We start from the raw sequence: 18355 nt of genomic DNA, 5'->3' as shown, positions 1-18355 counted from the left end.
GCCTTTTGAGAGCGAGAAAATTTTCGCAGTCGGCAGGACTCGAACCTACGCTCCCAGAGGGAATCTGATTTCAAGTCAGACGCCTTAACCACTCGGCCACGACTGCCGGTGGCGGAAGCGACTCCCGACAAGTCAAACCGCCATCTTTAGAAGCAATATGATGGCAGAAAACGGCGTGGCCTCACTCTTTGCTGTAGGGTTTCCATTAGCCGTTACGAAAGTGTACTAATTTTCGCCCAGACAGGGACTTGAACCCAGGACCCTTCGGTTGAAAACCTAACGCTCTACCGACTCAGCTATGCGGGCCCACGCACGAGCATTATCGTACAGCTGCGTGGTGTGCGAGTGTTTCGCATGTCGTAATTGCTGGCTTATGGCTCCAATGGCGACTTCACCGACTTCCCACTGACGCACCGCTGACGCTAGTTTTCTGTCGTCTTAAAACGATGGACATACCTCCAAGCAGCTGCGAGATCTTAAGAAAAGAAAAAAAAAAAAAAAAAAACGCTGCACTACTGCTTTTGCCGCACTCGAATGATTGAAATTGCGATTCTTAAAAAGAAAATGAAATTTTCGAGCACATCTGTGTACTCACCATCTCAGCGACGGCTTTCTGCAGTCCCAGCGTCAGTGCGAGGTGAACCGATAGGCACAGTAAGCAGCGGTCGTCGCGAAAACTCAGTATTCTTAAAACGGAAATTTTCGTCTTGTTGAGAATGGCGTCACTGGTTGCACCCGCATTCGCCCACGCATGTCACATGTGTGCGAAAACGTTTGCTCCTCTTTACGCAAAATCGCACGCAGCCGGTAGGATTCGAACCTACGCTCCCAGAGGGAATCTGATTTCGAGTCAGACGCCTTAACCACTCGGCCACGACTGCCGTTAGCGCGGTGTTCTCCCGACACATGCAACTGCTACCGTATAAAACGCTGTGGTGTCAGAAAACGGCGTAGCTGCATTATTTTCCGTAGCGTTTCCACCGCTACCAGACGAATCGCTACCAAAGTATTAAAATTTCCGCCCGGACAGGGACTTGAACCCTGGACCCTTAGGTTAAAAGCCTAATGCTCTACCGACTGAGCTATCCGGGCTCACACAAGGCTGCAAAATCTCCTACGATGCACAACTATACATTGACTCATGTCCTTTACTGTTGTGCAATCGCTGCATGGGGCCGTTACTAATAAAACGTCGCCTAAATGCTGTCTACAAACTTATCGCGCTAAGCCCGTAACACACTATCGAAGACTGCTGACACACGATGCAACAACAAATTGCACCAGTTGTTACGTCTCATACGTTGGAGCAGAGAATTTACGTGTTTTGTCGACACTCACTGGGCAATTGGAAAATTCACAAGCATTTCGAATGCAATGTTTCCCACGCTTTCGCTCATTTCACGGTTCCGTTGAAGACGTTCTTCACCACCTGACACAGAAAAAGGAATGCAGTCGGTAGGATATTTTTAATTCTTTTGCTTCTAAGGGAGTTAGTTATCTAGTAAGTTCCTCTTGTGGCATGCAATAGACAACCAGAACAGCTACAGGAGAGAGTCATTTTTGTTGTCAGCGGTAGTTGCATTATCACAAACGCAGAGTAATTCCATTGGCGTCGCATCAAAACGAGTACCTGCCGAAACCCGGGATCGAACCAGGGACCTTTAGATCTTCAGTCTAACGCTCTCCCAACTGAGCTATTTCGGCTGACGGCGAAGGTTGCCATTTGCATGTGTTCGTTCACTTCTGCCTCGTTGCCAATTTCACAGTCACCTTCGTCTGATAAGACACAGGGACGCTGAAGGGCGAGCAGCCGATGCAGTGAAGTTCCACACACATTTCTTCAGCTTCCGTCATCGTAACAAGCAAACATGTCGACTCGATTCGTGTGATATTGAATTCGCTGACTTGACGTGACGCCACGCTGACGCTAGAAAACCCGTGCTATATCGATGCCAGGGGCAACTCGTGTGCAGAGAACGAGACACAAGAAGGAGTGAGCCTCTCCACCATATGAGAGGCAGTATCTAGCAGATACACATGGTAAAACATTCGACTTGCGTTAGCTCATAAATTGCTACACGTCATCGTCTGCAAGCTAAAATGGACACATCTGCACTGCCCAGTGAGGCGACACTTGTACTAACACCTGGTGGACGGCTGTGAGACGAGGAGATGAGCTGCGGCTTCTGGGCGCGACTGTAACGCTGCGCCCTCGATCAAATAACACTGCACATTGCTGGTGACCCACGTGTTTAGTAGTGACGCAACTGCTAGGATGCAGCTCAACGTCCGCCTTTTGAGAGCGAGAAAATTTTCGCAGTCGGCAGGACTCGAACCTACGCTCCCAGAGGGAATCTGATTTCAAGTCAGACGCCTTAACCACTCGGCCACGACTGCCGGTGGCGGAAGCGACTCCCGACAAGTCAAACCGCCATCTTTAGAAGCAATATGATGGCAGAAAACGGCGTGGCCTCACTCTTTGCTGTAGGGTTTCCATTAGCCGTTACGAAAGTGTACTAATTTTCGCCCAGACAGGGACTTGAACCCAGGACCCTTCGGTTGAAAACCTAACGCTCTACCGACTCAGCTATGCGGGCCCACGCACGAGCATTATCGTACAGCTGCGTGGTGTGCGAGTGTTTCGCATGTCGTAATTGCTGGCTTATGGCTCCAATGGCGACTTCACCGACTTCCCACTGACGCACCGCTGACGCTAGTTTTCTGTCGTCTTAAAACGATGGACATACCTCCAAGCAGCTGCGAGATCTTAAGAAAAGAAAAAAAAAAAAAAAAAACGCTGCACTACTGCTTTTGCCGCACTCGAATGATTGAAATTGCGATTCTTAAAAAGAAAATGAAATTTTCGAGCACATCTGTGTACTCACCATCTCAGCGACGGCTTTCTGCAGTCCCAGCGTCAGTGCGAGGTGAACCGATAGGCACAGTAAGCAGCGGTCGTCGCGAAAACTCAGTATTCTTAAAACGGAAATTTTCGTCTTGTTGAGAATGGCGTCACTGGTTGCACCCGCATTCGCCCACGCATGTCACATGTGTGCGAAAACGTTTGCTCCTCTTTACGCAAAATCGCACGCAGCCGGTAGGATTCGAACCTACGCTCCCAGAGGGAATCTGATTTCGAGTCAGACGCCTTAACCACTCGGCCACGACTGCCGTTAGCGCGGTGTTCTCCCGACACATGCAACTGCTACCGTATAAAACGCTGTGGTGTCAGAAAACGGCGTAGCTGCATTATTTTCCGTAGCGTTTCCACCGCTACCAGACGAATCGCTACCAAAGTATTAAAATTTCCGCCCGGACAGGGACTTGAACCCTGGACCCTTAGGTTAAAAGCCTAATGCTCTACCGACTGAGCTATCCGGGCTCACACAAGGCTGCAAAATCTCCTACGATGCACAACTATACATTGACTCATGTCCTTTACTGTTGTGCAATCGCTGCATGGGGCCGTTACTAATAAAACGTCGCCTAAATGCTGTCTACAAACTTATCGCGCTAAGCCCGTAACACACTATCGAAGACTGCTGACACACGATGCAACAACAAATTGCACCAGTTGTTACGTCTCATACGTTGGAGCAGAGAATTTACGTGTTTTGTCGACACTCACTGGGCAATTGGAAAATTCACAAGCATTTCGAATGCAATGTTTCCCACGCTTTCGCTCATTTCACGGTTCCGTTGAAGACGTTCTTCACCACCTGACACAGAAAAAGGAATGCAGTCGGTAGGATATTTTTAATTCTTTTGCTTCTAAGGGAGTTAGTTATCTAGTAAGTTCCTCTTGTGGCATGCAATAGACAACCAGAACAGCTACAGGAGAGAGTCATTTTTGTTGTCAGCGGTAGTTGCATTATCACAAACGCAGAGTAATTCCATTGGCGTCGCATCAAAACGAGTACCTGCCGAAACCCGGGATCGAACCATGGACCTTTAGATCTTCAGTCTAACGCTCTCCCAACTGAGCTATTTCGGCTGACGGCGAAGGTTGCCATTTGCATGTGTTCGTTCACTTCTGCCTCGTTGCCAATTTCACAGTCACCTTCGTCTGATAAGACACAGGGACGCTGAAGGGCGAGCAGCCGATGCAGTGAAGTTCCACACACATTTCTTCAGCTTCCGTCATCGTAACAAGCAAACATGTCGACTCGATTCGTGTGATATTGAATTCGCTGACTTGACGTGACGCCACGCTGACGCTAGAAAACCCGTGCTATATCGATGCCAGGGGCAACTCGTGTGCAGAGAACGAGACACAAGAAGGAGTGAGCCTCTCCACCATATGAGAGGCAGTATCTAGCAGATACACATGGTAAAACATTCGACTTGCGTTAGCTCATAAATTGCTACACGTCATCGTCTGCAAGCTAAAATGGACACATCTGCACTGCCCAGTGAGGCGACACTTGTACTAACACCTGGTGGACGGCTGTGAGACGAGGAGATGAGCTGCGGCTTCTGGGCGCGACTGTAACGCTGCGCCCTCGATCAAATAACACTGCACATTGCTGGTGACCCACGTGTTTAGTAGTGACGCAACTGCTAGGATGCAGCTCAACGTCCGCCTTTTGAGAGCGAGAAAATTTTCGCAGTCGGCAGGACTCGAACCTACGCTCCCAGAGGGAATCTGATTTCAAGTCAGACGCCTTAACCACTCGGCCACGACTGCCGGTGGCGGAAGCGACTCCCGACAAGTCAAACCGCCATCTTTAGAAGCAATCTGATGGCAGAAAGCGGCGTGGCCTCACTCTTTGCTGTAGGGTTTCCATTAGCCGTTACGAAAGTGTACTAATTTTCGCCCAGACAGGGACTTGAACCCAGGACCCTTCAGTTGAAAACCTAACGCTCTACCGACTCAGCTATGCGGGCCCACGCACGAGCATTATCGTACAGCTGCGTGGTGTGCGAGTGTTTCGCATGTCGTAATTGCTGGCTTATGGCTCCAATGGCGACTTCACCGACTTCCCACTGACGCACCGCTGACGCTAGTTTTCTGTCGTCTTAAAACGATGGACATACCTCCAAGCAGCTGCGAGATCTTAAGAAAAGAAAAAAAAAAAAAAAAAACGCTGCACTACTGCTTTTGCCGCACTCGAATGATTGAAATTGCGATTCTTAAAAAGAAAATGAAATTTTCGAGCACATCTGTGTACTCACCATCTCAGCGACGGCTTTCTGCAGTCCCAGCGTCAGTGCGAGGTGAACCGATAGGCACAGTAAGCAGCGGTCGTCGCGAAAACTCAGTATTCTTAAAACGGAAATTTTCGTCTTGTTGAGAATGGCGTCACTGGTTGCACCCGCATTCGCCCACGCATGTCACATGTGTGCGAAAACGTTTGCTCCTCTTTACGCAAAATCGCACGCAGCCGGTAGGATTCGAACCTACGCTCCCAGAGGGAATCTGATTTCGAGTCAGACGCCTTAACCACTCGGCCACGACTGCCGTTAGCGCGGTGTTCTCCCGACACATGCAACTGCTACCGTATAAAACGCTGTGGTGTCAGAAAACGGCGTAGCTGCATTATTTTCCGTAGCGTTTCCACCGCTACCAGACGAATCGCTACCAAAGTATTAAAATTTCCGCCCGGACAGGGACTTGAACCCTGGACCCTTAGGTTAAAAGCCTAATGCTCTACCGACTGAGCTATCCGGGCTCACACAAGGCTGCAAAATCTCCTACGATGCACAACTATACATTGACTCATGTCCTTTACTGTTGTGCAATCGCTGCATGGGGCCGTTACTAATAAAACGTCGCCTAAATGCTGTCTACAAACTTATCGCGCTAAGCCCGTAACACACTATCGAAGACTGCTGACACACGATGCAACAACAAATTGCACCAGTTGTTACGTCTCATACGTTGGAGCAGAGAATTTACGTGTTTTGTCGACACTCACTGGGCAATTGGAAAATTCACAAGCATTTCGAATGCAATGTTTCCCACGCTTTCGCTCATTTCACGGTTCCGTTGAAGACGTTCTTCACCACCTGACACAGAAAAAGGAATGCAGTCGGTAGGATATTTTTAATTCTTTTGCTTCTAAGGGAGTTAGTTATCTAGTAAGTTCCTCTTGTGGCATGCAATAGACAACCAGAACAGCTACAGGAGAGAGTCATTTTTGTTGTCAGCGGTAGTTGCATTATCACAAACGCAGAGTAATTCCATTGGCGTCGCATCAAAACGAGTACCTGCCGAAACCCGGGATCGAACCAGGGACCTTTAGATCTTCAGTCTAACGCTCTCCCAACTGAGCTATTTCGGCTGACGGCGAAGGTTGCCATTTGCATGTGTTCGTTCACTTCTGCCTCGTTGCCAATTTCACAGTCACCTTCGTCTGATAAGACACAGGGACGCTGAAGGGCGAGCAGCCGATGCAGTGAAGTTCCACACACATTTCTTCAGCTTCCGTCATCGTAACAAGCAAACATGTCGACTCGATTCGTGTGATATTGAATTCGCTGACTTGACGTGACGCCACGCTGACGCTAGAAAACCCGTGCTATATCGATGCCAGGGGCAACTCGTGTGCAGAGAACGAGACACAAGAAGGAGTGAGCCTCTCCACCATATGAGAGGCAGTATCTAGCAGATACACATGGTAAAACATTCGACTTGCGTTAGCTCATAAATTGCTACACGTCATCGTCTGCAAGCTAAAATGGACACATCTGCATTGCCCAGTGAGGCGACACTTGTACTAACACCTGGTGGACGGCTGTGAGACGAGGAGATGAGCTGCGGCTTCTGGGCGCGACTGTAACGCTGCGCCCTCGATCAAATAACACTGCACATTGCTGGTGACCCACGTGTTTAGTAGTGACGCAACTGCTAGGATGCAGCTCAACGTCCGCCTTTTGAGAGCGAGAAAATTTTCGCAGTCGGCAGGACTCGAACCTACGCTCCCAGAGGGAATCTGATTTCAAGTCAGACGCCTTAACCACTCGGCCACGACTGCCGGTGGCGGAAGCGACTCCCGACAAGTCAAACCGCCATCTTTAGAAGCAATCTGATGGCAGAAAGCGGCGTGGCCTCACTCTTTGCTGTAGGGTTTCCATTAGCCGTTACGAAAGTGTACTAATTTTCGCCCAGACAGGGACTTGAACCCAGGACCCTTCAGTTGAAAACCTAACGCTCTACCGACTCAGCTATGCGGGCCCACGCACGAGCATTATCGTACAGCTGCGTGGTGTGCGAGTGTTTCGCATGTCGTAATTGCTGGCTTATGGCTCCAATGGCGACTTCACCGACTTCCCACTGACGCACCGCTGACGCTAGTTTTCTGTCGTCTTAAAACGATGGACATACCTCCAAGCAGCTGCGAGATCTTAAGAAAAGAAAAAAAAAAAAAAAAAAACGCTGCACTACTGCTTTTGCCGCACTCGAATGATTGAAATTGCGATTCTTAAAAAGAAAATGAAATTTTCGAGCACATCTGTGTACTCACCATCTCAGCGACGGCTTTCTGCAGTCCCAGCGTCAGTGCGAGGTGAACCGATAGGCACAGTAAGCAGCGGTCGTCGCGAAAACTCAGTATTCTTAAAACGGAAATTTTCGTCTTGTTGAGAATGGCGTCACTGGTTGCACCCGCATTCGCCCACGCATGTCACATGTGTGCGAAAACGTTTGCTCCTCTTTACGCAAAATCGCACGCAGCCGGTAGGATTCGAACCTACGCTCCCAGAGGGAATCTGATTTCGAGTCAGACGCCTTAACCACTCGGCCACGACTGCCGTTAGCGCGGTGTTCTCCCGACACATGCAACTGCTACCGTATAAAACGCTGTGGTGTCAGAAAACGGCGTAGCTGCATTATTTTCCGTAGCGTTTCCACCGCTACCAGACGAATCGCTACCAAAGTATTAAAATTTCCGCCCGGACAGGGACTTGAACCCTGGACCCTTAGGTTAAAAGCCTAATGCTCTACCGACTGAGCTATCCGGGCTCACACAAGGCTGCAAAATCTCCTACGATGCACAACTATACATTGACTCATGTCCTTTACTGTTGTGCAATCGCTGCATGGGGCCGTTACTAATAAAACGTCGCCTAAATGCTGTCTACAAACTTATCGCGCTAAGCCCGTAACACACTATCGAAGACTGCTGACACACGATGCAACAACAAATTGCACCAGTTGTTACGTCTCATACGTTGGAGCAGAGAATTTACGTGTTTTGTCGACACTCACTGGGCAATTGGAAAATTCACAAGCATTTCGAATGCAATGTTTCCCACGCTTTCGCTCATTTCACGGTTCCGTTGAAGACGTTCTTCACCACCTGACACAGAAAAAGGAATGCAGTCGGTAGGATATTTTTAATTCTTTTGCTTCTAAGGGAGTTAGTTATCTAGTAAGTTCCTCTTGTGGCATGCAATAGACAACCAGAACAGCTACAGGAGAGAGTCATTTTTGTTGTCAGCGGTAGTTGCATTATCACAAACGCAGAGTAATTCCATTGGCGTCGCATCAAAACGAGTACCTGCCGAAACCCGGGATCGAACCAGGGACCTTTAGATCTTCAGTCTAACGCTCTCCCAACTGAGCTATTTCGGCTGACGGCGAAGGTTGCCATTTGCATGTGTTCGTTCACTTCTGCCTCGTTGCCAATTTCACAGTCACCTTCGTCTGATAAGACACAGGGACGCTGAAGGGCGAGCAGCCGATGCAGTGAAGTTCCACACACATTTCTTCAGCTTCCGTCATCGTAACAAGCAAACATGTCGACTCGATTCGTGTGATATTGAATTCGCTGACTTGACGTGACGCCACGCTGACGCTAGAAAACCCGTGCTATATCGATGCCAGGGGCAACTCGTGTGCAGAGAACGAGACACAAGAAGGAGTGAGCCTCTCCACCATATGAGAGGCAGTATCTAGCAGATACACATGGTAAAACATTCGACTTGCGTTAGCTCATAAATTGCTACACGTCATCGTCTGCAAGCTAAAATGGACACATCTGCACTGCCCAGTGAGGCGACACTTGTACTAACACCTGGTGGACGGCTGTGAGACGAGGAGATGAGCTGCGGCTTCTGGGCGCGACTGTAACGCTGCGCCCTCGATCAAATAACACTGCACATTGCTGGTGACCCACGTGTTTAGTAGTGACGCAACTGCTAGGATGCAGCTCAACGTCCGCCTTTTGAGAGCGAGAAAATTTTCGCAGTCGGCAGGACTCGAACCTACGCTCCCAGAGGGAATCTGATTTCAAGTCAGACGCCTTAACCACTCGGCCACGACTGCCGGTGGCGGAAGCGACTCCCGACAAGTCAAACCGCCATCTTTAGAAGCAATCTGATGGCAGAAAACGGCGTGGCCTCACTCTTTGCTGTAGGGTTTCCATTAGCCGTTACGAAAGTGTACTAATTTTCGCCCAGACAGGGACTTGAACCCAGGACCCTTCGGTTGAAAACCTAACGCTCTACCGACTCAGCTATGCGGGCCCACGCACGAGCATTATCGTACAGCTGCGTGGTGTGCGAGTGTTTCGCATGTCGTAATTGCTGGCTTATGGCTCCAATGGCGACTTCACCGACTTCCCACTGACGCACCGCTGACGCTAGTTTTCTGTCGTCTTAAAACGATGGACATACCTCCAAGCAGCTGCGAGATCTTAAGAAAAGAAAAAAAAAAAAAAAAAACGCTGCACTACTGCTTTTGCCGCACTCGAATGATTGAAATTGCGATTCTTAAAAAGAAAATGAAATTTTCGAGCACATCTGTGTACTCACCATCTCAGCGACGGCTTTCTGCAGTCCCAGCGTCAGTGCGAGGTGAACCGATAGGCACAGTAAGCAGCGGTCGTCGCGAAAACTCAGTATTCTTAAAACGGAAATTTTCGTCTTGTTGAGAATGGCGTCACTGGTTGCACCCGCATTCGCCCACGCATGTCACATGTGTGCGAAAACGTTTGCTCCTCTTTACGCAAAATCGCACGCAGCCGGTAGGATTCGAACCTACGCTCCCAGAGGGAATCTGATTTCGAGTCAGACGCCTTAACCACTCGGCCACGACTGCCGTTAGCGCGGTGTTCTCCCGACACATGCAACTGCTACCGTATAAAACGCTGTGGTGTCAGAAAACGGCGTAGCTGCATTATTTTCCGTAGCGTTTCCACCGCTACCAGACGAATCGCTACCAAAGTATTAAAATTTCCGCCCGGACAGGGACTTGAACCCTGGACCCTTAGGTTAAAAGCCTAATGCTCTACCGACTGAGCTATCCGGGCTCACACAAGGCTGCAAAATCTCCTACGATGCACAACTATACATTGACTCATGTCCTTTACTGTTGTGCAATCGCTGCATGGGGCCGTTACTAATAAAACGTCGCCTAAATGCTGTCTACAAACTTATCGCGCTAAGCCCGTAACACACTATCGAAGACTGCTGACACACGATGCAACAACAAATTGCACCAGTTGTTACGTCTCATACGTTGGAGCAGAGAATTTACGTGTTTTGTCGACACTCACTGGGCAATTGGAAAATTCACAAGCATTTCGAATGCAATGTTTCCCACGCTTTCGCTCATTTCACGGTTCCGTTGAAGACGTTCTTCACCACCTGACACAGAAAAAGGAATGCAGTCGGTAGGATATTTTTAATTCTTTTGCTTCTAAGGGAGTTAGTTATCTAGTAAGTTCCTCTTGTGGCATGCAATAGACAACCAGAACAGCTACAGGAGAGAGTCATTTTTGTTGTCAGCGGTAGTTGCATTATCACAAACGCAGAGTAATTCCATTGGCGTCGCATCAAAACGAGTACCTGCCGAAACCCGGGATCGAACCAGGGACCTTTAGATCTTCAGTCTAACGCTCTCCCAACTGAGCTATTTCGGCTGACGGCGAAGGTTGCCATTTGCATGTGTTCGTTCACTTCTGCCTCGTTGCCAATTTCACAGTCACCTTCGTCTGATAAGACACAGGGACGCTGAAGGGCGAGCAGCCGATGCAGTGAAGTTCCACACACATTTCTTCAGCTTCCGTCATCGTAACAAGCAAACATGTCGACTCGATTCGTGTGATATTGAATTCGCTGACTTGACGTGACGCCACGCTGACGCTAGAAAACCCGTGCTATATCGATGCCAGGGGCAACTCGTGTGCAGAGAACGAGACACAAGAAGGAGTGAGCCTCTCCACCATATGAGAGGCAGTATCTAGCAGATACACATGGTAAAACATTCGACTTGCGTTAGCTCATAAATTGCTACACGTCATCGTCTGCAAGCTAAAATGGACACATCTGCACTGCCCAGTGAGGCGACACTTGTACTAACACCTGGTGGACGGCTGTGAGACGAGGAGATGAGCTGCGGCTTCTGGGCGCGACTGTAACGCTGCGCCCTCGATCAAATAACACTGCACATTGCTGGTGACCCACGTGTTTAGTAGTGACGCAACTGCTAGGATGCAGCTCAACGTCCGCCTTTTGAGAGCGAGAAAATTTTCGCAGTCGGCAGGACTCGAACCTACGCTCCCAGAGGGAATCTGATTTCAAGTCAGACGCCTTAACCACTCGGCCACGACTGCCGGTGGCGGAAGCGACTCCCGACAAGTCAAACCGCCATCTTTAGAAGCAATCTGATGGCAGAAAGCGGCGTGGCCTCACTCTTTGCTGTAGGGTTTCCATTAGCCGTTACGAAAGTGTACTAATTTTCGCCCAGACAGGGACTTGAACCCAGGACCCTTCAGTTGAAAACCTAACGCTCTACCGACTCAGCTATGCGGGCCCACGCACGAGCATTATCGTACAGCTGCGTGGTGTGCGAGTGTTTCGCATGTCGTAATTGCTGGCTTATGGCTCCAATGGCGACTTCACCGACTTCCCACTGACGCACCGCTGACGCTAGTTTTCTGTCGTCTTAAAACGATGGACATACCTCCAAGCAGCTGCGAGATCTTAAGAAAAGAAAAAAAAAAAAAAAAAAACGCTGCACTACTGCTTTTGCCGCACTCGAATGATTGAAATTGCGATTCTTAAAAAGAAAATGAAATTTTCGAGCACATCTGTGTACTCACCATCTCAGCGACGGCTTTCTGCAGTCCCAGCGTCAGTGCGAGGTGAACCGATAGGCACAGTAAGCAGCGGTCGTCGCGAAAACTCAGTATTCTTAAAACGGAAATTTTCGTCTTGTTGAGAATGGCGTCACTGGTTGCACCCGCATTCGCCCACGCATGTCACATGTGTGCGAAAACGTTTGCTCCTCTTTACGCAAAATCGCACGCAGCCGGTAGGATTCGAACCTACGCTCCCAGAGGGAATCTGATTTCGAGTCAGACGCCTTAACCACTCGGCCACGACTGCCGTTAGCGCGGTGTTCTCCCGACACATGCAACTGCTACCGTATAAAACGCTGTGGTGTCAGAAAACGGCGTAGCTGCATTATTTTCCGTAGCGTTTCCACCGCTACCAGACGAATCGCTACCAAAGTATTAAAATTTCCGCCCGGACAGGGACTTGAACCCTGGACCCTTAGGTTAAAAGCCTAATGCTCTACCGACTGAGCTATCCGGGCTCACACAAGGCTGCAAAATCTCCTACGATGCACAACTATACATTGACTCATGTCCTTTACTGTTGTGCAATCGCTGCATGGGGCCGTTACTAATAAAACGTCGCCTAAATGCTGTCTACAAACTTATCGCGCTAAGCCCGTAACACACTATCGAAGACTGCTGACACACGATGCAACAACAAATTGCACCAGTTGTTACGTCTCATACGTTGGAGCAGAGAATTTACGTGTTTTGTCGACACTCACTGGGCAATTGGAAAATTCACAAGCATTTCGAATGCAATGTTTCCCACGCTTTCGCTCATTTCACGGTTCCGTTGAAGACGTTCTTCACCACCTGACACAGAAAAAGGAATGCAGTCGGTAGGATATTTTTAATTCTTTTGCTTCTAAGGGAGTTAGTTATCTAGTAAGTTCCTCTTGTGGCATGCAATAGACAACCAGAACAGCTACAGGAGAGAGTCATTTTTGTTGTCAGCGGTAGTTGCATTATCACAAACGCAGAGTAATTCCATTGGCGTCGCATCAAAACGAGTACCTGCCGAAACCCGGGATCGAACCAGGGACCTTTAGATCTTCAGTCTAACGCTCTCCCAACTGAGCTATTTCGGCTGACGGCGAAGGTTGCCATTTGCATGTGTTCGTTCACTTCTGCCTCGTTGCCAATTTCACAGTCACCTTCGTCTGATAAGACACAGGGACGCTGAAGGGCGAGCAGCCGATGCAGTGAAGTTCCACACACATTTCTTCAGCTTCCGTCATCGTAACAAGCAAACATGTCGACTCGATTCGTGTGATATTGAATTCGCTGACTTGACGTGACGCCACGCTGACGCTAGAAAACCCGTGCTATATCGATGCCAGGGGCAACTCGTGTGCAGAGAACGAGACACAAGAAGGAGTGAGCCTCTCCACCATATGAGAGGCAGTATCTAGCAGATACACATGGTAAAACATTCGACTTGCGTTAGCTCATAAATTGCTACACGTCATCGTCTGCAAGCTAAAATGGACACATCTGCACTGCCCAGTGAGGCGACACTTGTACTAACACCTGGTGGACGGCTGTGAGACGAGGAGATGAGCTGCGGCTTCTGGGCGCGACTGTAACGCTGCGCCCTCGATCAAATAACACTGCACATTGCTGGTGACCCACGTGTTTAGTAGTGACGCAACTGCTAGGATGCAGCTCAACGTCCGCCTTTTGAGAGCGAGAAAATTTTCGCAGTCGGCAGGACTCGAACCTACGCTCCCAGAGGGAATCTGATTTCAAGTCAGACGCCTTAACCACTCGGCCACGACTGCCGGTGGCGGAAGCGACTCCCGACAAGTCAAACCGCCATCTTTAGAAGCAATCTGATGGCAGAAAGCGGCGTGGCCTCACTCTTTGCTGTAGGGTTTCCATTAGCCGTTACGAAAGTGTACTAATTTTCGCCCAGACAGGGACTTGAACCCAGGACCCTTCAGTTGAAAACCTAACGCTCTACCGACTCAGCTATGCGGGCCCACGCACGAGCATTATCGTACAGCTGCGTGGTGTGCGAGTGTTTCGCATGTCGTAATTGCTGGCTTATGGCTCCAATGGCGACTTCACCGACTTCCCACTGACGCACCGCTGACGCTAGTTTTCTGTCGTCTTAAAACGATGGACATACCTCCAAGCAGCTGCGAGATCTTAAGAAAAGAAAAAAAAAAAAAAAAAACGCTGCACTACTGCTTTTGCCGCACTCGAATGATTGAAATTGCGATTCTTAAAAAGAAAATGAAATTTTCGAGCACATCTGTGTACTCACCATCTCAGCGACGGCTTTCTGCAGTCCCAGCGTCAGTGCGAGGTGAACCGATAGGCACAGTAAGCAGCGGTCGTCGCGAAAACTCAGTATTCTTAAAACGGAAATTTTCGTCTTGTTGAGAATGGCGTCACTGGTTGCACCCGCATTCGCCCACGCATGTCACATGTGTGCGAAAACGTTTGCTCCTCTTTACGCAAAATCGCACGCAGCCGGTAGGATTCGAACCTACGCTCCCAGAGGGAATCTGATTTCGAGTCAGACGCCTTAACCACTCGGCCACGACTGCCGTTAGCGCGGTGTTCTCCCGACACATGCAACTGCTACCGTATAAAACGCTGTGGTGTCAGAAAACGGCGTAGCTGCATTATTTTCCGTAGCGTTTCCACCGCTACCAGACGAATCGCTACCAAAGTATTAAAATTTCCGCCCGGACAGGGACTTGAACCCTGGACCCTTAGGTTAAAAGCCTAATGCTCTACCGACTGAGCTATCCGGGCTCACACAAGGCTGCAAAATCTCCTACGATGCACAACTATACATTGACTCATGTCCTTTACTGTTGTGCAATCGCTGCATGGGGCCGTTACTAATAAAACGTCGCCTAAATGCTGTCTACAAACTTATCGCGCTAAGCCCGTAACACACTATCGAAGACTGCTGACACACGATGCAACAACAAATTGCACCAGTTGTTACGTCTCATACGTTGGAGCAGAGAATTTACGTGTTTTGTCGACACTCACTGGGCAATTGGAAAATTCACAAGCATTTCGAATGCAATGTTTCCCACGCTTTCGCTCATTTCACGGTTCCGTTGAAGACGTTCTTCACCACCTGACACAGAAAAAGGAATGCAGTCGGTAGGATATTTTTAATTCTTTTGCTTCTAAGGGAGTTAGTTATCTAGTAAGTTCCTCTTGTGGCATGCAATAGACAACCAGAACAGCTACAGGAGAGAGTCATTTTTGTTGTCAGCGGTAGTTGCATTATCACAAACGCAGAGTAATTCCATTGGCGTCGCATCAAAACGAGTACCTGCCGAAACCCGGGATCGAACCAGGGACCTTTAGATCTTCAGTCTAACGCTCTCCCAACTGAGCTATTTCGGCTGACGGCGAAGGTTGCCATTTGCATGTGTTCGTTCACTTCTGCCTCGTTGCCAATTTCACAGTCACCTTCGTCTGATAAGACACAGGGACGCTGAAGGGCGAGCAGCCGATGCAGTGAAGTTCCACACACATTTCTTCAGCTTCCGTCATCGTAACAAGCAAACATGTCGACTCGATTCGTGTGATATTGAATTCGCTGACTTGACGTGACGCCACGCTGACGCTAGAAAACCCGTGCTATATCGATGCCAGGGGCAACTCGTGTGCAGAGAACGAGACACAAGAAGGAGTGAGCCTCTCCACCATATGAGAGGCAGTATCTAGCAGATACACATGGTAAAACATTCGACTTGCGTTAGCTCATAAATTGCTACACGTCATCGTCTGCAAGCTAAAATGGACACATCTGCACTGCCCAGTGAGGCGACACTTGTACTAACACCTGGTGGACGGCTGTGAGACGAGGAGATGAGCTGCGGCTTCTGGGCGCGACTGTAACGCTGCGCCCTCGATCAAATAACACTGCACATTGCTGGTGACCCACGTGTTTAGTAGTGACGCAACTGCTAGGATGCAGCTCAACGTCCGCCTTTTGAGAGCGAGAAAATTTTCGCAGTCGGCAGGACTCGAACCTACGCTCCCAGAGGGAATCTGATTTCAAGTCAGACGCCTTAACCACTCGGCCACGACTGCCGGTGGCGGAAGCGACTCCCGACAAGTCAAACCGCCATCTTTAGAAGCAATCTGATGGCAGAAAGCGGCGTGGCCTCACTCTTTGCTGTAGGGTTTCCATTAGCCGTTACGAAAGTGTACTAATTTTCGCCCAGACAGGGACTTGAACCCAGGACCCTTCAGTTGAAAACCTAACGCTCTACCGACTCAGCTATGCGGGCCCACGCACGAGCATTATCGTACAGCTGCGTGGTGTGCGAGTGTTTCGCATGTCGTAATTGCTGGCTTATGGCTCCAATGGCGACTTCACCGACTTCCCACTGACGCACCGCTGACGCTAGTTTTCTGTCGTCTTAAAACGATGGACATACCTCCAAGCAGCTGCGAGATCTTAAGAAAAGAAAAAAAAAAAAAAAAAAACGCTGCACTACTGCTTTTGCCGCACTCGAATGATTGAAATTGCGATTCTTAAAAAGAAAATGAAATTTTCGAGCACATCTGTGTACTCACCATCTCAGCGACGGCTTTCTGCAGTCCCAGCGTCAGTGCGAGGTGAACCGATAGGCACAGTAAGCAGCGGTCGTCGCGAAAACTCAGTATTCTTAAAACGGAAATTTTCGTCTTGTTGAGAATGGCGTCACTGGTTGCACCCGCATTCGCCCACGCATGTCACATGTGTGCGAAAACGTTTGCTCCTCTTTACGCAAAATCGCACGCAGCCGGTAGGATTCGAACCTACGCTCCCAGAGGGAATCTGATTTCGAGTCAGACGCCTTAACCACTCGGCCACGACTGCCGTTAGCGCGGTGTTCTCCCGACACATGCAACTGCTACCGTATAAAACGCTGTGGTGTCAGAAAACGGCGTAGCTGCATTATTTTCCGTAGCGTTTCCACCGCTACCAGACGAATCGCTACCAAAGTATTAAAATTTCCGCCCGGACAGGGACTTGAACCCTGGACCCTTAGGTTAAAAGCCTAATGCTCTACCGACTGAGCTATCCGGGCTCACACAAGGCTGCAAAATCTCCTACGATGCACAACTATACATTGACTCATGTCCTTTACTGTTGTGCAATCGCTGCATGGGGCCGTTACTAATAAAACGTCGCCTAAATGCTGTCTACAAACTTATCGCGCTAAGCCCGTAACACACTATCGAAGACTGCTGACACACGATGCAACAACAAATTGCACCAGTTGTTACGTCTCATACGTTGGAGCAGAGAATTTACGTGTTTTGTCGACACTCACTGGGCAATTGGAAAATTCACAAGCATTTCGAATGCAATGTTTCCCACGCTTTCGCTCATTTCACGGTTCCGTTGAAGACGTTCTTCACCACCTGACACAGAAAAAGGAATGCAGTCGGTAGGATATTTTTAATTCTTTTGCTTCTAAGGGAGTTAGTTATCTAGTAAGTTCCTCTTGTGGCATGCAATAGACAACCAGAACAGCTACAGGAGAGAGTCATTTTTGTTGTCAGCGGTAGTTGCATTATCACAAACGCAGAGTAATTCCATTGGCGTCGCATCAAAACGAGTACCTGCCGAAACCCGGGATCGAACCAGGGACCTTTAGATCTTCAGTCTAACGCTCTCCCAACTGAGCTATTTCGGCTGACGGCGAAGGTTGCCATTTGCATGTGTTCGTTCACTTCTGCCTCGTTGCCAATTTCACAGTCACCTTCGTCTGATAAGACACAGGGACGCTGAAGGGCGAGCAGCCGATGCAGTGAAGTTCCACACACATTTCTTCAGCTTCCGTCATCGTAACAAGCAAACATGTCGACTCGATTCGTGTGATATTGAATTCGCTGACTTGACGTGACGCCACGCTGACGCTAGAAAACCCGTGCTATATCGATGCCAGGGGCAACTCGTGTGCAGAGAACGAGACACAAGAAGGAGTGAGCCTCTCCACCATATGAGAGGCAGTATCTAGCAGATACACATGGTAAAACATTCGACTTGCGTTAGCTCATAAATTGCTACACGTCATCGTCTGCAAGCTAAAATGGACACATCTGCACTGCCCAGTGAGGCGACACTTGTACTAACACCTGGTGGACGGCTGTGAGACGAGGAGATGAGCTGCGGCTTCTGGGCGCGACTGTAACGCTGCGCCCTCGATCAAATAACACTGCACATTGCTGGTGACCCACGTGTTTAGTAGTGACGCAACTGCTAGGATGCAGCTCAACGTCCGCCTTTTGAGAGCGAGAAAATTTTCGCAGTC

The 18355-nt window shown here is 49.2% G+C and overlaps 32 non-coding genes across 32 annotated transcripts; all 32 read right to left on the bottom strand.

Annotated features, from left to right (window-relative positions):
- Nucleotides 1-24: 24 nt before the first annotated feature.
- Trnas-uga (transfer RNA serine (anticodon UGA)) lies at nt 25-106 on the bottom strand. Its single transcript has one exon. It is a non-coding gene; the product is annotated as a tRNA-Ser (tRNA).
- A 693-nt stretch (nt 107-799) lies between these two features.
- Nucleotides 800-881, bottom strand: Trnas-cga (transfer RNA serine (anticodon CGA)). The gene has a single exon. It is a non-coding gene; the product is annotated as a tRNA-Ser (tRNA).
- A 138-nt stretch (nt 882-1019) lies between these two features.
- Trnak-uuu (transfer RNA lysine (anticodon UUU)) lies at nt 1020-1092 on the bottom strand. The gene has a single exon. It is a non-coding gene; the product is annotated as a tRNA-Lys (tRNA).
- A 539-nt stretch (nt 1093-1631) lies between these two features.
- On the bottom strand, nt 1632-1704 carry Trnaf-gaa (transfer RNA phenylalanine (anticodon GAA)). Its single transcript has one exon. It is a non-coding gene; the product is annotated as a tRNA-Phe (tRNA).
- Nucleotides 1705-2315: 611 nt separating this feature from the next.
- On the bottom strand, nt 2316-2397 carry Trnas-uga (transfer RNA serine (anticodon UGA)). The gene has a single exon. It is a non-coding gene; the product is annotated as a tRNA-Ser (tRNA).
- Nucleotides 2398-3089: 692 nt separating this feature from the next.
- Trnas-cga (transfer RNA serine (anticodon CGA)) lies at nt 3090-3171 on the bottom strand. The gene has a single exon. It is a non-coding gene; the product is annotated as a tRNA-Ser (tRNA).
- A 138-nt stretch (nt 3172-3309) lies between these two features.
- On the bottom strand, nt 3310-3382 carry Trnak-uuu (transfer RNA lysine (anticodon UUU)). Its single transcript has one exon. It is a non-coding gene; the product is annotated as a tRNA-Lys (tRNA).
- Nucleotides 3383-3921: 539 nt separating this feature from the next.
- Trnaf-gaa (transfer RNA phenylalanine (anticodon GAA)) lies at nt 3922-3994 on the bottom strand. The gene has a single exon. It is a non-coding gene; the product is annotated as a tRNA-Phe (tRNA).
- A 611-nt stretch (nt 3995-4605) lies between these two features.
- On the bottom strand, nt 4606-4687 carry Trnas-uga (transfer RNA serine (anticodon UGA)). The gene has a single exon. It is a non-coding gene; the product is annotated as a tRNA-Ser (tRNA).
- A 692-nt stretch (nt 4688-5379) lies between these two features.
- Trnas-cga (transfer RNA serine (anticodon CGA)) lies at nt 5380-5461 on the bottom strand. The gene has a single exon. It is a non-coding gene; the product is annotated as a tRNA-Ser (tRNA).
- A 138-nt stretch (nt 5462-5599) lies between these two features.
- Nucleotides 5600-5672, bottom strand: Trnak-uuu (transfer RNA lysine (anticodon UUU)). The gene has a single exon. It is a non-coding gene; the product is annotated as a tRNA-Lys (tRNA).
- A 539-nt stretch (nt 5673-6211) lies between these two features.
- Trnaf-gaa (transfer RNA phenylalanine (anticodon GAA)) lies at nt 6212-6284 on the bottom strand. The gene has a single exon. It is a non-coding gene; the product is annotated as a tRNA-Phe (tRNA).
- A 611-nt stretch (nt 6285-6895) lies between these two features.
- Nucleotides 6896-6977, bottom strand: Trnas-uga (transfer RNA serine (anticodon UGA)). Its single transcript has one exon. It is a non-coding gene; the product is annotated as a tRNA-Ser (tRNA).
- A 693-nt stretch (nt 6978-7670) lies between these two features.
- Trnas-cga (transfer RNA serine (anticodon CGA)) lies at nt 7671-7752 on the bottom strand. Its single transcript has one exon. It is a non-coding gene; the product is annotated as a tRNA-Ser (tRNA).
- Nucleotides 7753-7890: 138 nt separating this feature from the next.
- On the bottom strand, nt 7891-7963 carry Trnak-uuu (transfer RNA lysine (anticodon UUU)). Its single transcript has one exon. It is a non-coding gene; the product is annotated as a tRNA-Lys (tRNA).
- A 539-nt stretch (nt 7964-8502) lies between these two features.
- Trnaf-gaa (transfer RNA phenylalanine (anticodon GAA)) lies at nt 8503-8575 on the bottom strand. The gene has a single exon. It is a non-coding gene; the product is annotated as a tRNA-Phe (tRNA).
- Nucleotides 8576-9186: 611 nt separating this feature from the next.
- Nucleotides 9187-9268, bottom strand: Trnas-uga (transfer RNA serine (anticodon UGA)). The gene has a single exon. It is a non-coding gene; the product is annotated as a tRNA-Ser (tRNA).
- Nucleotides 9269-9960: 692 nt separating this feature from the next.
- On the bottom strand, nt 9961-10042 carry Trnas-cga (transfer RNA serine (anticodon CGA)). The gene has a single exon. It is a non-coding gene; the product is annotated as a tRNA-Ser (tRNA).
- A 138-nt stretch (nt 10043-10180) lies between these two features.
- Nucleotides 10181-10253, bottom strand: Trnak-uuu (transfer RNA lysine (anticodon UUU)). Its single transcript has one exon. It is a non-coding gene; the product is annotated as a tRNA-Lys (tRNA).
- A 539-nt stretch (nt 10254-10792) lies between these two features.
- Nucleotides 10793-10865, bottom strand: Trnaf-gaa (transfer RNA phenylalanine (anticodon GAA)). The gene has a single exon. It is a non-coding gene; the product is annotated as a tRNA-Phe (tRNA).
- Nucleotides 10866-11476: 611 nt separating this feature from the next.
- Nucleotides 11477-11558, bottom strand: Trnas-uga (transfer RNA serine (anticodon UGA)). Its single transcript has one exon. It is a non-coding gene; the product is annotated as a tRNA-Ser (tRNA).
- Nucleotides 11559-12251: 693 nt separating this feature from the next.
- Trnas-cga (transfer RNA serine (anticodon CGA)) lies at nt 12252-12333 on the bottom strand. Its single transcript has one exon. It is a non-coding gene; the product is annotated as a tRNA-Ser (tRNA).
- A 138-nt stretch (nt 12334-12471) lies between these two features.
- Trnak-uuu (transfer RNA lysine (anticodon UUU)) lies at nt 12472-12544 on the bottom strand. Its single transcript has one exon. It is a non-coding gene; the product is annotated as a tRNA-Lys (tRNA).
- A 539-nt stretch (nt 12545-13083) lies between these two features.
- On the bottom strand, nt 13084-13156 carry Trnaf-gaa (transfer RNA phenylalanine (anticodon GAA)). Its single transcript has one exon. It is a non-coding gene; the product is annotated as a tRNA-Phe (tRNA).
- Nucleotides 13157-13767: 611 nt separating this feature from the next.
- Trnas-uga (transfer RNA serine (anticodon UGA)) lies at nt 13768-13849 on the bottom strand. The gene has a single exon. It is a non-coding gene; the product is annotated as a tRNA-Ser (tRNA).
- A 692-nt stretch (nt 13850-14541) lies between these two features.
- On the bottom strand, nt 14542-14623 carry Trnas-cga (transfer RNA serine (anticodon CGA)). The gene has a single exon. It is a non-coding gene; the product is annotated as a tRNA-Ser (tRNA).
- A 138-nt stretch (nt 14624-14761) lies between these two features.
- Nucleotides 14762-14834, bottom strand: Trnak-uuu (transfer RNA lysine (anticodon UUU)). The gene has a single exon. It is a non-coding gene; the product is annotated as a tRNA-Lys (tRNA).
- Nucleotides 14835-15373: 539 nt separating this feature from the next.
- On the bottom strand, nt 15374-15446 carry Trnaf-gaa (transfer RNA phenylalanine (anticodon GAA)). The gene has a single exon. It is a non-coding gene; the product is annotated as a tRNA-Phe (tRNA).
- Nucleotides 15447-16057: 611 nt separating this feature from the next.
- Trnas-uga (transfer RNA serine (anticodon UGA)) lies at nt 16058-16139 on the bottom strand. Its single transcript has one exon. It is a non-coding gene; the product is annotated as a tRNA-Ser (tRNA).
- Nucleotides 16140-16832: 693 nt separating this feature from the next.
- Nucleotides 16833-16914, bottom strand: Trnas-cga (transfer RNA serine (anticodon CGA)). The gene has a single exon. It is a non-coding gene; the product is annotated as a tRNA-Ser (tRNA).
- Nucleotides 16915-17052: 138 nt separating this feature from the next.
- On the bottom strand, nt 17053-17125 carry Trnak-uuu (transfer RNA lysine (anticodon UUU)). Its single transcript has one exon. It is a non-coding gene; the product is annotated as a tRNA-Lys (tRNA).
- Nucleotides 17126-17664: 539 nt separating this feature from the next.
- On the bottom strand, nt 17665-17737 carry Trnaf-gaa (transfer RNA phenylalanine (anticodon GAA)). Its single transcript has one exon. It is a non-coding gene; the product is annotated as a tRNA-Phe (tRNA).
- Nucleotides 17738-18355: the final 618 nt, after the last annotated feature.

Source organism: Schistocerca cancellata, unplaced genomic scaffold (genome assembly GCF_023864275.1).
Source record: "Schistocerca cancellata isolate TAMUIC-IGC-003103 unplaced genomic scaffold, iqSchCanc2.1 HiC_scaffold_356, whole genome shotgun sequence".
Classification (NCBI taxonomy): domain Eukaryota; kingdom Metazoa; phylum Arthropoda; class Insecta; order Orthoptera; family Acrididae; genus Schistocerca; species Schistocerca cancellata.
This window is presented reverse-complemented; position numbering and strand designations above follow the sequence as displayed.